Source organism: Panthera leo, chromosome D4, assembly GCF_018350215.1.
Source record: "Panthera leo isolate Ple1 chromosome D4, P.leo_Ple1_pat1.1, whole genome shotgun sequence".
Taxonomy (NCBI): domain Eukaryota; kingdom Metazoa; phylum Chordata; class Mammalia; order Carnivora; family Felidae; genus Panthera; species Panthera leo.
In genome coordinates, this window is record NC_056691.1 from 67,879,741 (window position 1) to 67,894,466 (window position 14,726).

At 39.6% G+C, this 14,726-nt stretch overlaps 1 protein-coding gene across 4 annotated transcripts in view; it reads left to right on the forward strand.

Moving 5' to 3' along the window:
• The window catches only part of ZNF462 (zinc finger protein 462), a 144,581-nt gene that overhangs the window by 48,115 nt on the left and 81,740 nt on the right, over positions 1-14,726 (forward strand). The window contains exon 1 of one of the 4 annotated variants that reach the window (XM_042912429.1): positions 11,346-11,425. The exons of the other annotated variants lie outside the window; for them this stretch is intronic. The gene's annotated coding sequence lies outside the window, so the exon portion shown is untranslated. Of the gene's footprint in view, positions 1-11,345; positions 11,426-14,726 lie in introns of those variants that run through there. 4 annotated transcript variants of the gene reach the window in all.

A 14,726-nucleotide genomic window follows, 5' to 3' on the forward strand; every position in this document is an offset into this window, starting at 1 on the left:
GCTCATCTGAGATGACTGATTTTTTAAAAAATGTTTATTTTTGTGTGTGAGAGAGAGAGTGAGAGAGCAAGTGGGGGACGAGCAGAGAGAGAGAGAGAGAGAGAGAGAGAGAGGATCCCAAGCAGGCTCCATCCACACTGACAGCAGTGAGCCTGATGTGGGGTTTGAACTCACAAATTGTGAGATCATGACCTGAGCTGAATTTGGACACTGAGTCGACTGAGCCACCCAGGTGCCCCTAAGATTACTGATTTAAGGGGTTACTAAAGAGTCCCAAACAAGGGAGAAAAAGGAATGCCAGGGTTGGCAGGAGAGTTAACATCTTTAGTAAGGTGAGCTCTAATAAAGCCATTGATAACCAATATCCTGCCAAATCACTACAGTGCTTTCCATTTGATGAGTGTTTTAAATGTTCAAGTAATAAAGTCTTGTTGAAAAAGTTTTAAACTATTAAGTAGAAAGTTATAGTGTTATTCACCTGGGCCCACATCCAGGTCCTTTACCTTTTTTATAAATTTTGGAAACTATCTCCTCTTTTCCAAGTGTTATTTTACTTTATTTTCGTGTACAAATGCATTGGCTAGCATTTTCACAACGATGCTCTGTAATTGTGATAATCCTTGTCTGGTTTTTAACTCGAATTCTTCTAATGTTTTATCATTAAGCATGAAGCTGAGGGGTGTGTGTGTGTGTGTGTGTGTGTGTGTGTGTGTGTGTTATCTTATTAACCCATTTTTATTAGAAGTGGATCCTGAATTTCATCAAATGCTGTCTAGTATGCTCTGTATTGATCACATTATTTTTTCTCCTTTGACTTCTTAATGTAGGAGAGTATAGATTTTCTGGTATTGAAATACTGCCTTCCTGCAGTGAATCCCACTTGATCATGGAGTAGTATTCTTTAATGTGCACTTGGATTTTATCTGAATTCTTGCCTCAATATTTATCTGTGTATTGGTTGCTTGTATTATGATTATAATTATTGTTTTTAAGCAAGCTTTGCTATTTGTGTTAACACTAGCTGTGGAAATACATTGATGAAACTCTTAAGACTCTAGGCTTTGAACCAGTTTCAAAAATACCTGATTTAATGATTCTTTGAAGGCTCTCTTGTGATTGGGCTGGTTCTTTGTCTCTTTCCTAGTCTTCCATTCGTATGGTTTCTTCTTGGATTAATTTTGGTAATACATGTTTCTAGACAATCATCCGTTGCACTTAGGTTTGCAAGTATTACTATGTGTTGTATAGAGTAATTTCTTTATTTTCATTTACATTTGTGAATATTTTCTGCTTCTTATCCTTAATTCTCTGTATTTGTGCCTCACCCACCCCCCACACACCTTTTTTCTTATTAGGCTAGCTAGAAGTTTTAATTTTATACAAGATTAAAATTTTTAAGCTTATTTATTTTGAGGGGGGTGGGGGGGGGGACTGTGCATGGGGCAGGGGCAGAGAGAGGCTCCCTGCTGTCAGGGCTCCATCCCATGAATCATGAGATAATGATCTGAGCTGAAATCAAGAGTCAGACACTTAACCGAGTGAGCCACCCAGGTGCCCCAACAGTATTAGATTTTTAAAAATTGTGGTTATATGGTCAGTTTTATTGTTTTTTTAAATTTAATTCTTGGTTTTCTGTCTTTATCTTAATTAAATCATTTTTTTTTCTACTTTTCTTCCTTCTTTTTTTTACTTGCATTGGATGTTTAATTCATTTAGTACTATTTCTTGGTTCTTATAAGAATTATTATTTCTTGAGTCACAATTTTTATAGAACTATGAAATGTCCTCTAAGTACAGCTTTTACCAAATTCCATATTTTATATACATAACATTTTTAAAGTCACATTCTGTAGTTGAGTTTTTATTTCTGGTTAATCCGGAAGTTGTTTAGGAGAATGTTAAAAAGAATTTTCCAAGTGTGTTTGGAAGTTTTTGTCCTTCCACCCTCTCCCAGTTTTATTGCATTGTAAGTAGAAGTGATGGACTTTTTTTCTGTTTGTCATTTATTATCTCCTAATTCTGACATGATAGTCTCTTGTAAACCTCCATGGGTGTTTGAAAATCTTTGTAATGCCCCACAGTTGCTTGAAATGAAAATGTGTTTTCTGTGTCCAGGATATAGAATTTGGAATGTGTCTCTGAACTTAATTCTATTAATTCTCTTCTTAGTTGTCTTTCTTCATTTAATCTATTAAGTGCATATGCCTATTCCTTCTTATTTGTTGCCATTTTCTTTATTTATTTGGTGATGTTAGGGAGTGTAAATGTTCATGATAAATCTTCATGGTGGATTGTACTTTTTTACATTATTAAGTGTTTTTCTTTTTGCAATGATTATTTATTTTCCGTTACTGAGAATATTTTCTCCTTCTTACCCTTAATTTCTGTAAAAATTAAAGATAGGCTTAAAAGCTTTTTTGTGAGTGTAACTTTGAATAATATTTATCATGATCTCTACTTTTCCTTTTCTTGATGTGTCTTTTACATCATTACTACTTTCAAACTTTTTTGTCTTTTTTAGTTTATGTGTCTCTTATAGACCAAGTGGAATAAGAGTTTGTTTTTTAATCTACTCGGGGTATTTTCCATAGGAGGATTTGTCCAGCTTGCTCTTATTGCTATAACATATACACTTGATTCTAGTTAATTTAATTACTAGTATATTTCTGTGCCATTTCTTTTGACTTCTGTCTTTTACTACATGGTCTGTGTTCTCTTTGATTAAGTTCCCAACTCTTTGAGTAAGTTCCCAACTAACTTTGCAACCATGTTTAAAAGTAGTAAGAAAGCATTTTCTTACTTTAATATAGAAAATTAAAATCTATATAGTCTGTATTTTTATTACTAATTAAATTAAAAAAAAAATTTTTTTTAACGTTTTATTTATTTTTGTGACAGGGAGAGACAGAGCATGAACAGGGGAGGGTCAGAGAGAGGGAGACACAGAATCTGAAACAGGCTCCAGGCTCTGAGCTGTTAGCACAGAGCCCGACGCGGGGCTCGAACTCACGGACCGCGAGATCATGACCTGAGCCGAAGTCGGCCGCTTAACCGACTGAGCCACCCAGGCGCCCCACTAATTAAATTTTTAATTTTAATGTGCTTTATATCTTTACTGGGAGATTTATTATCTTCAGAAGGAAGCAATATCGAGTATTTTTATATGTTCTACTATGAAAGTTGAGGATATTCTTCCACTTATATGTATCCTCTAATGTCTTCCTCTTTGTTTCCGCTATTATCCTTGAGGATTTTATTTCCCTGGCTCAGTTGGTTAAGCCTCCGACTTCAGCTCAGGTCATGATCTCACAGACTGTGGGTTCAAGCCCTGTGTCAGGCTCTATGCTGACAGCTCGGAGCCTGGAGCCTGTTTTGGATTCTGTGTCCCCCTCTACCTGCCCCTCCCTGGTGCTCGCTCTCTCTCTCTCTCTCTCTCTCCCTTTCTCAAAAATAAATAAACATTAAAAACATTTTTTAAAAAGGATTTTTCCCAATTCTATTTAATTTTATTGTTATTCTATGGAATAATTTATTGTTATTATAGTTATTGCATTGAAGGGATTATAATCTTGTTTTGCAATTATTATTAATTACTCAGTCTTAGTTCTGGATGTAAGAGGACTCAGTGCTCACATCCTCTGTTTACCTCTACATTCCATATTCTTGAGATTTCAATTTTGAATTTTCTCTTGGTTGGATATCTTCCATCACTGAGTAGATATTGAAGGAGAGTTATTAGTAAGTGCTGCATTCCTTGACTGCTGATTGAAAATGCTTTCTTACTACTTTTAAACATGGTTGCAAAGTTAGTTGGGAACTTACTCAACATGCTCCTCTCTCTTTCTCAATCAAGCCTCTGTAGACATCCCTTCACTTCTCTGTCATTGAATGTTCCTGTCACAAAGTCCAGACTTTCCCCCGTATAATTGACCAATATTAAAATATCTTGATTTTATAGCTTCCATTGTTTATCTTTGAAATTCTGTAACTACCAGGATGTCTCAATTTTGATGATTCTCTGTTACATTTTCCCCAAACCACAGATATTTCTTTATTTCAACAAAATTATTTTCTATCACAGATTCGAGTGTATGTTGTTTTGCTCTGTTTTGTTTTGCTGTCTACTTCTAGAATACCTTTTATCTGTATGTTGGATCTCTGTTTTCAAACCTTCTTATCTGTCATCTTCTCTACCTGCTTTCATCTACTTGTCCTTTTTCTCTGTGCTTTGTGTAGGTTTTTGAAGACTGTTTTCCACATCATCAACTTTGTTTTTGGTTTGTGGATTTGTCTGTTACTACTTTAATATATTTATTGGTTCTTCAATGATACTATTTTTGTTGTCAGTTTCTTTCTTCAATTGCCAGCTCCTCTTTCATCTCATTCTGATGTCTTATCATCTTATCTTTGATCTCTTCTTTTATAGTATCTCTGTTAATTGTTGTGTGTAATTTTCATCTGTGCCCTGTTCTTTCAAAATAGATTATTCATTGGTCTTTTCCATACTGTTTCTCTCTCTCTCTCTCTCTCTTTTTAAACCTCAGCTCATTTTTTTCTAATTTATCTCTGATTGGAACATAACTGTCTGAACCTGCTCTTGGCCCCCAAGTAGGAAAGGTAATATCTCTTTAAATTTTCTCCTTAAGTCCTGCTGAATTCTGTGTTCAGAGCCTGAGTTTAGGTCTTGATGGGTCGTTTTAACTTCTATACCCCTTGAGTAGTCTGCTGTGGTCTTCTGGTTAGGTTCCTGGGCAAGACACAGTTGGTAAATTTTATCTCTGAATTCTATGAATCTAAGCTTTAAGTCCTGCTTTTGATTTGAGGGCCCCATTGATCTGTCATTTTGGTGTTGCCAAACTTTTTTTTTTCCTTTGTTTATGTTGTCCTCTTTTTTTCCCTTCAGCCAAGCCTTTGTTTGCAATTTGAGACAATTAGCCACCATTTTTTTCTGGGAGTCCCTTGGTTAGCTTAAAGCACACATCCTTCCTTTGAGGGATTTCCAAACACATCTGTGTTTTCAGATGTTGATTCTTACTGCAGATTTAGCCCTGTACTCTAGCTTTAGTGCGAAATCAAATAACCACTCCAAGTTTGGAGGTGTTTCCTAATAAGATTTTGTTTATCCCGAAAGCCTCCTATCATGGAAGAGTCTAGGGTTTTGAGGATTTACTGAGCTCTTAGTATTTTCTGGATAAAGTACTCCACAATTTTTTCCTTTGTGGATCGCCACATCCCTCTCTACAAATATCAAGGACATCATGTCATGAACTGTTCGGAAGTTTTTAAGGGAGATGAACATCAATCTGAGCATTGTATTGGCCACAATATTCACTGTTTCAAAGACAGGAACTCTGCCTCTTAATGTGCCCTTAATAGCTTCTGATGCTGGATTCCTCAACTTAGTCTTTTCCCACTAATTGCCAAAAAAGAAGTGAAATATTTGTAAACATTGGTCCTCTCTTAGGCTCTTGGAAGACTCTATAGCTATTATTGTATTCATTCAATCAACGGCATTTATTAGTAAGGTTCCCCGTCCATTGGAGAAGGACCATTGTAGAGTTGGTCTCAGGGATGGTTTCATACAGGAAGAAGGATTTGAGCTTAATCTTAAGACTTGAGTGAGCCTCAGAATCACCCCGAGGGCTTATTAAAATACAGATTGCTGGGCCACCCCCAGAGTTTCTGACACATTAAGTCTGGAGAGGAGTGTGAAAACTTGCATTTCTAACAAGTTCTTTGGTGATGCTGAGGCTGGGCTGGGTCTAGGAACCCCACTTTGAGAATCATTGTCCTAAGTAATGGGAATTACTTGGACCTTCAAAATGTGTGTAACAGTATTGAAAGGAAATCATGAAAAAACTTAGACATCTCAGTTTCTTCTTGATCTCTAAGCCATTCTCTTCATTACAATAAGCGACCTTTTGTACGAGACACTTTATGGAGAATATTTAAAAAGTTAAAGATGATTCCCAGCCTTTCTGATACATTAGCTTTTTTTTTTTAAATTTTTTTTTTTTTAACGTTTATTTAATTTTGAGACAGAGAGAGACAGAGCATGAATGGGGGAGGGTCAGAGAGAGGGAGACACAGAATCCGAAACAGGCTCCAGGCTCTGAGCTGTCAGCACAGAGCCCGACGCGGGGCTCGAACTCCTGGACCGTGAGAGCATGACCTGAGCTGAAGTCGGCCGCCCAACCGACTGAGCCACCCAGGGGCCCCTACATTAGCTTTTTTAATATCCAATACAGGAGTATAGATGTCTACTAGGAATATAGATAAATAGATGACAAATACGTGCATACGTATATATGTAAATGTGGTAAAATATTCCACGTTGTGGCTGGTTTCAGAATATAATATATAACTTGAAGTAAAATCTGGTATCAACAATGTTCTGGAATTATTGGTCCGAGCCACCACTAGATGTGCTATGAGAAGACTGGCTTCCTTGCCAGCCATTTGTCGGACTGACTGTTCTTCTCCTTCCCATTTTAAAAGAACTGACCCTGATATTTCCAGATACCCTTAAGACTCATTCAGCCAGCCTCTTCAGTGACTTTGTTGGCAGTGCACATTTTCCATAAGAAACAAGACGATGTTCCTCATGGGGTAGATTTGGCAGGCATAAAGCTACTACGTAACCTTGTTCTGATTCCATGAGGTTGGATTCTGAAGAAAGATAATTCAGTGTTATAGCTCTTGTTCTTCTGTGTATACCTTTGTCAGCAACTTTCGGTCTTCCAAATGTGTTTCCAAAGTAGGAACACACTGTTTGCATGCCTAAGAAGGTCTTTGAACAGTCAAACTGCAGACTATGGATTTTGCACCTTTTCAGTTACTCTCCTGAGTGTAGAATTCAGAACAGAGGAAACACTGGAGGTTATTCTGGAGACTGCCTTCCCAGTGAATGAAAGCTCTTGTTAGTGAGAATATATGGGGCATGGCATGGACTTTAAGTGTGAATAGCTATTAACAAACTGAGTAACATTTATAGAGTGCCTTTACTCAAACTTTCAAATGATGGAATTCAAAAGATGTATTTTTTTTTTCTGGCTTCCGAGAATTTGTGTTTTATAAGCCTTGTGCAGATTATTTTTTGTGAGATCTTAGTTTCCCTATCTAAAAAGTGAAGACATTGGACCAAGTTGAACTATCTGTTCTTTAAGATCCCCTCTCTAGTGGACATTATGAGCCTAGAGGTTATTAACTTCTTAGAGTGAATTCTTCAATTTGACTTAAGGAAGGCACGAGTAATATATTGTTTCAATATTTTCAGGGAAACAAAGGAGAGGAAATTCTGCTCCTACCTAATTTTGTTATACTTCCCTCCACTGAAAATGTTTATATAGTTTTGAGCTATAGGGGAGAATTTTTCCTCAGGCTTTCTAGAATCTTTGCAAACAAGAATTAAAAGTTTTTTTTTTTTTTTTGTGGAGGGAAGGCAACCAAGTAGTCTCAAGAATAGCCCCAGGTGATGATGCCAAGTGTCACATCAGTTCAGCGGAGCTTAACAGTGTTATAATTATATGGGTGGAATGATGCAGCCAGAGCACTTTCCCTATGGATGATGAGGAAAAGAATGATGGTCACTTACTCAAATCAGGGATAAGAGAAGGCTTAGAAATCCTTGTACCCCAGTAGGCAGCTAATTATCATGATGTGGCTTCTTGAGTTTCATGCATGAGTTGGAGTGGAGGAGAAGTATTGTATTGCGTGAAGTTTTGTTCTTTTGGTCATGGAAGGTTCTCTGGAATTGCTTAGGTTGTTAAAAGTTTGGCTATCGGTTGGTACCACCAGCGAATCTTCTCCTGGGAAGTAGGCATGTATACATGCATGCATACCGTAAATCTCATCAGGACCAGACCTGTGCTGGGCCCTGGGGGTATAAGAACCAAAGGAACACATTACTTGTCCTCGGAAGAGTGATTTTGACTAGTCTGGGGCCCAATCACTTTGAAAGAAGATAATTTTACATATTAAAGAGGAGAAAATGTGCATCGTGTTTTCCACAGAAATTTTAGTTGGAGGCCACATGTTAAGTGTTGAATTTGACCCTGTTAATGACATTGACCCCTTATGCTCAAAGCTCATGGGATCATCAACAGTGCAAGGGCCTTATCACTAAAGAAAGGTGGCCCAGTCACTTACCTTTTTTTAAAGTTTTTTTTTTTTAATGTTTATTTTTGACGAGAGAGAGACAGAGAGAGAGGGAGAGAATGAGTTGGGGAGGGGGAGAGAGAGAAGGGGACAGAGGTTCAGAAGCAGGCTCTGGGCTGACAGCAGTGAGCCCGATGTGGGGCTCAGACTCCCAAACCGTGAGATCGTGACCTGAGCTGAAGTTGGACGCTCAATCAACTGAGCCACCAGGCACCCCACACTCATCTTAATCATACATTTTTCTTGAGAAATTTTTAGTAAAATACCCAAATCAGAAAAAAATAAAACTATAAAAACTTGTGATCTATGACCTGAAGGCTACCTAGGTCATTTAGAACCATAGCATCATAAAATCTTTGTGCTGGGAGAGAATTTGCTGATCATCTCGGTCAGAGATACCCCAGGCAGGACCCCATTGGAAAGATTACAAAAGCAGGTGGGTTATATACAAAGACTGAAAATAACACAGACCTCTTGTCACAAGGTTTCCAACCTCTCCACTATTGACATTTTGGACCAGATTGTTCTTTTGTGGTGGGGAAAATCCTTGGCATCTACCCATTAGATGCCAGTTGCACCCCACCCTCCAGAATCAAAAATGTCTGTCAATACTGCCAAATACTCTTGGACTGGGGTTTTTGATGGTGATGGTGGAGGAGTGGGGGAGGGAGGCAAAATTGCCCCTGGTTGGGACCACTGCTGCTCTGTGATAACATGGGGTTAGTAAAAGAATATAACTCCCATGACTAATCTTTTAATGTTTGGTTGGAATCTTATCCTTCAGAATCTCTGATTCTTCCATTCATTCAACACATTTGCTGAACCCGTTGTGTGAGCTGTCCCCAGTGCTGAAGATACCAGTATGAATAGACAGGAATGGACTTGCTCTCAGGGTGCTTATGTTCTAGAGGAGGGAGACAGACCACAAATAGGTAATCATGTCAACAGTGAAGGAAGTAAAGCAGCGGAATGTGATAGAAAGTGAGTGTGGTGAGCATTGTGGAGAGGGGGCTCACTTTCATGGGGTCAAATGTTAGGTAGACAAATGCTAGAGTTGTCAGGGAATGCCTCTTGGAGGATAGAACTTCAGTGATGAGGAGTCAGCCATACAAAACTGGACGTTTATTTTCTGGATAGTAATAAAAGTAAAAGAGTGAATTAAGTCAAAAAAAGTCTTTCAGAGATGAGAAGGAAAATTTATACAACCCTCCCTTTTTGTATAATCTGATTTCTTCATTTAGCAAAATGCCCAAGTAAAGGCTTTGAAAGACTTGCTTAAGGTGAAGGTGGCAGGCAGAGTTCTCACACCTGCTGGGAACAAATTCTTTTACTTGCTGGATAGGCATTTCTGTATTATCTTTTTTTTTCTTTCTATCTTTTTTTTTTTTTTTTTTTTAGAGCAGCCCAATAGTGAGTAAGCTGAAAAAGCCAAATTTGTTGGGCAAAAATGAGATTTATTATTAAGGTTTTATGGAATGTGGGGCTTGGCTGAGTACTGGTGCACTCTTGTGTTTTCACATGGTGATAAATCCTACTCTTGGGTTTGGCAAACAAATGTCTTAACTTTCTGTTTAGAAGTTCTTGAGGGGTAGTGATTTTTAGGAGTAAACTTACTTGCTGAAAGTTGATTGGAGATTACAAGGGAAAAGAAATTGCTTGCCTATCATTTTTTTTAAAAAAACATTACTAATTCCTGGTATTTGCCAGTTCCATACAGAAACACATACTGTGTGTTTCCTATTATAAGATTCTATCAATTTGTTGGAACAACCAATGAATATGAATGGGCCATTTGGTTAGTTTACTAAGGAGGAAGGACAGCAGCCTCTGATAGCTTCTGCTATATAGGTAGAGGCTAAGAAGGGGGAAAAAAAGGCAGCTCACAGTGTCCTTGGGTAGGAGGATCTCGAAGTGTTCATGATCCACACAAGCCCAGCCATTGTTTATCTTTCTAGAAAGCAATCTGCTTAGGGCTTTCATCCTGATGGGGTAGTTAGATCAGGAAGCAGGGTTTGGAGAAAGACAGACAGACCCAAGTGTCAGGCTTGTATAGTCAGTTTTGTCAGATATAAGAAGTTAGGCTGGGAAGGTCATTGCAGTGCTTGGATCTGGCCCTTGTGTGCCATACTGGTATGAGCAAACTTGGACAAATTCGCATGTAAAAGAAGCGACTTGTCTGAATTTTGTGAGCAAACCATATACATAAGGCAATGAATGAGTCTCTGAGGCATTAGATTGGGATTCTTGTGGGCTTTTCCCCAAATAAAAGAGTTCTTGCAGCAAAGCTTTCTTCTACCCTCCGCAAGTCAACAGCCATACCCCAGTTTTTGGTTTTGATTTGTTTTTCTCTGAGTGGTAATAGAGAACAAGGTGAATTGTTAAAATGGTTTCTAGAGCCATTCACTGAAACTGTGGAATTTAGACTTTGTGTGGTTGGCCAGACCTTCTGTGCCAGAAACAGTTACGGCCACGAAGGCATACCCAACGCCTGAGGTCAGTCAAGCTTTCAAACCCACAGAGGAGGTACTCGATGCATGGGTTGGTCTTTCCTGAGGTGCAAGATGAGTTTTACTGCAGCTTCTGCTTACTCTGCGTCTTAATCAGTTCTGTAATGAAGACCCAGCAGCATATCTGCAACTTCCCTTTAATTTTACAATTTTTATAATGAGAGTTCTTGTAGTGTGAAAAGTGTCTGTAGAAACCCAGCCAGCATTCTGAAGAGTCTATAAAGGAACACCGTGATTTTCTGTCTCTGCCGTTTGGGTGAGGACTGGCTCTCCAGGAGAGAAATCCGTTATCTCTTGTTCTCAGTGCGGGGGCAAGAGTGGCTTCAAAGTTTCCAAGGAACTTCCTGATGGGCCCATGACATTTCAGAGAATTCATTCAACACCGAGAATGGCTTTCCGTCATGTGGAAGAACAAGATGAGCTGAGATCGTGTTTGTCACGGTTGTGTTTTGAGAATTTTAGTGTGAGGAGGCGTCTTGGTTTGTTTTGTTTCTCAAGGAGAATATTGTCAGGACACTTCTCAGAATTAGAGTTATCTAGCGAACTGCAGGTCCCCCTTCACAGACAATGAAGTCTAAAGCTACTGAGATACCACCCTGCTTCCTCCCTTTCTTTTCTAGTCCCTTCTCTCCTCTTTTATCTCCTTGTTCAAATCACACGCTTCCTTTTCTAAGGACAGGAGAGCTGGCAGGCTGCCGATTGGCCTGTTGGCCTCAATTAGCCTTATATCATTGCAAAGGAATGCATGAATTCTCCAGAAGGTATGTACTATCTCTTTCTGTGTTAGACACTCACTACCTGCTTTCATAACAGGTCACTCAGCCAGAATTGCTTCTTATTTACATATCTGACAGTTTTTTAGTCATTTAGATTGTATCCCTAGATGCTCATCTCATTTTAATGATGATCCCAAAGGTGTCTGTTATGAAATATTACTCAACATGTCCGGTGATACTTGCAAACTTTACACAGAACAAAGCTGAAGCGAGAGATACCCTGAAACGTACCATCGTGGGCCAGAGATTGAGTGGGCTATTCATCTGCAGATTGCCTGCTTCAGACTTGCGCTCATGTGCGAGGTCCACAGATGGACCGGGCTGACCACACAGAACAGAGGCTACGTACATTGGCAGGACTCAGGGTCTCATGGTATTTCTCTGCTACTATTTAAATTCAGTATCATATTGGGGGTTACATATGTGATTGCAAATTAATCCTTTCTCTTCTGAAAATTTGGTTTTGAAGAACAGCTGTGTCTCCCTTCTGAATTCCTTAATTATTTATCCTCCCTGATATGTTAAACCTTTCATTAGTGTGGTGAATTGCCAAGAGTACACAGAACTGCTTAGATCATGTAGCAAACAGTATAAACATTTGATAGGACATTTGAAGACACCACATGGTGAGCCAGGATCTATGGTAGTACCGAATGCTGTGGGATCGATGGAGGTAGTTTGTTGTCAGAAGTTCTTTGTTGGTTTATTTTGTGGGTTTATTTATTTATTTTTAACTAGAACATGGGAGGAGTACATAAATCATTTGGACTTACTTGGAAGGTGCTGATTCTGCTCTAATAGACAGAGTCCCTGTTAAATTTGGAGGGCACACACCCATCTCTGAGGTCAAATTAAATCAGTAAAATTAATTATTACACACACACACACACACACACACACACACACACAGATTCCATATTTGTATTTGTCAGTTTGATCCTATCACTACTGTTCTCGGTCCTGAAAGGAAGTTTTACGTCAATTTCTCAGTCCAGTCCTGTTTGTAAAGATGCTTTAAAAGATTTTTAAATTACTAGAACTCCCACTTTGACCACGACAAGGGTAAATGATAAGTAGTGATGTAGAATACGCCTTGCTTTAAGAACAGCAGCCCACATTCTCAAGTGGATGAATTAGTGGTTTCCCCCCATTTTTCAGCCTAAGCATGAAAGTCCTTCCTTCCTACCAAACCATGGTAGTGCCGGGGCTCATAATTAGAAATGTTAATGTCCTGACACATGCCATAGCTCCTTGACCTCATTGTATCAGCCTTTTCTGATCTGCAAATGTATCTGTGGAATGATCTTTAGGTTCTTGATGTTTCTGTTTTTCTAGCTGAACTATTCCAGAGTTTATGCATTCCACTACCAGGCCTTGGATAATTGGTTTTTCCATTCATTGGAAAGTAAGAGAAGCACAAACAACAGGTGCTAACTAAAACCTTTCATCAGACTTGAGATTCCGGAGAACTGGGGAGCTCAGTGCCTTATAAATGAAACTAGGTTTCTGGAGTGGACAGAGGAAAAGCACCTTATGGTGTCTCTGGTTCTATTTCTCAAAGGCTTTGAAGGTTATAATTAGTTGCTACTGAATCCCCGTGGCTGTGGTGCCTCACAGCTTTATTTCTGGTCAACAGTCCTTCATCAGAGAACAGGTTTGATCTGGGTAAGGCCTGCACATGTTAGTTTGGGCACTTCCTGGAGACAGTTGGGATTTTGACTTGAAGACCATGTTTCTGCTCCTGGGCCATGCAGGCCTAGGGAAGCGTGTTCGTCAAGCTGCCCTGGCCGAGGGTTGATGGTCACCTGGGTTGGAAGAACACTGTGAGCCATCAAAGATGCCTCCCCCTCTCCAGGTATGTCTGGGCCATGAGCCGGAAGGACACGCAGTCAAGCTGTGGGAAAGCTGCCCCCTTTGGCCTTCGCGGAGGCATGATGGATCCCTGGGGTTCTGAGCACAGAAAGTGGGTGGGCAGGCAGTGTAATTGACGGAGCAACTCCCTCTCCCCATTCTCTTGTGTGTATTCCAAATCCTGAGCAAGACCTCTGGGTTTTCTTTAAATATGTCTTTAGGAGTTTATCAGATATGGAAATTTGGATTTAGGGTTTCTCATCCAAACCCCACCTTTTGAAATCCCCAAACTAGAAATGTAAATGGAACAAAACCAGTCACCAATAACAAGTAGTACTGAAGAGTAATGAATAATTAGAATGGTCTAGGGGCTTCGTGCGTGTTGAGAGGATTAATCACTTAGGCACTAGGTTATTCGAGAATGAATCCATGTTACCAGGGCAGCTTGCATCGAGGGTGGTGTTAGGGTCTAGTCATTGACACCCGTTTGACCTTGAGGGGCCTGGAAATCCTGCATTGGGGGCAGGAGATGGAGGGGCTTGTTTGATTTGTAGATTCACCCCAGGACCTTCTGAAATGGCATTTCTTTTTAGTTAGTTCTGAAGCTTCCTCTTTTGCTTTTGCTTTTGCTGATTGGGTCAGTGAGGAAAAAAAAAAAAAGTATTGCTAATCTCATTATGACTGTGTTTTTAAATGAAGTAAGTAGGTAGGAGATCAGGGCTTTTAGCTTTAAATCATCATTTTGTAGCAGATCAGTGTCTAGTTTAGTGTTTCAGTATTGCTCCTCTTGCTGGGTGGATGAAACAGGCAGATACGCAGAGCTAACTTCTCATCTCTTTCCTTGTTGTTGGTTTCTCAGAGGATTACCATCTGCTGTGAAAACATAGTCTGCTTGATGGATGGGTCATCCTCACGTCCGGCTCTCTTTGTCTGTGTGCCTCCCCCATTCCCTTCTTCTCCTCCTGCTCTCACTTCTTGCACGTGTGCGTGCCCTCCGTCTCATAAGCACATCAAGTTTCTGTTTCTTTTGATTGTTTAGGCCCTGCTGGAAATTTCTGTTTTCTTCTGTCAGCGTCTTCAGGAGAAATGTGTACACAAAGGCAAAATGGCTTTCAAAGGAGGCTCCGTCCTCATTTCCGTGCGTGATGCAGACATCAGATTGAGGGCCATTCAGCTGTACCTGACGCTGGTTCTCTCGGCAGCCTGGAGATTAACCTCTTCTAAGGCTCTGAGCTATTTTTGAGGTAGAGACTGCAACAACATTAAAGCTAGAACCCATTAGGAAATCACTTTCATCATCTCTTCTTTTTCCAAATCAGTGGGTTTTTTTTTTTTTTTTCTGATCTCCTAACCCTTTAATCTCCTTTGTAGCAGAACAAGGAGGCTGTTGGTTTGTGTTTGCATCCAGCGAAGTTAGAATCCTTGATAACAGCTT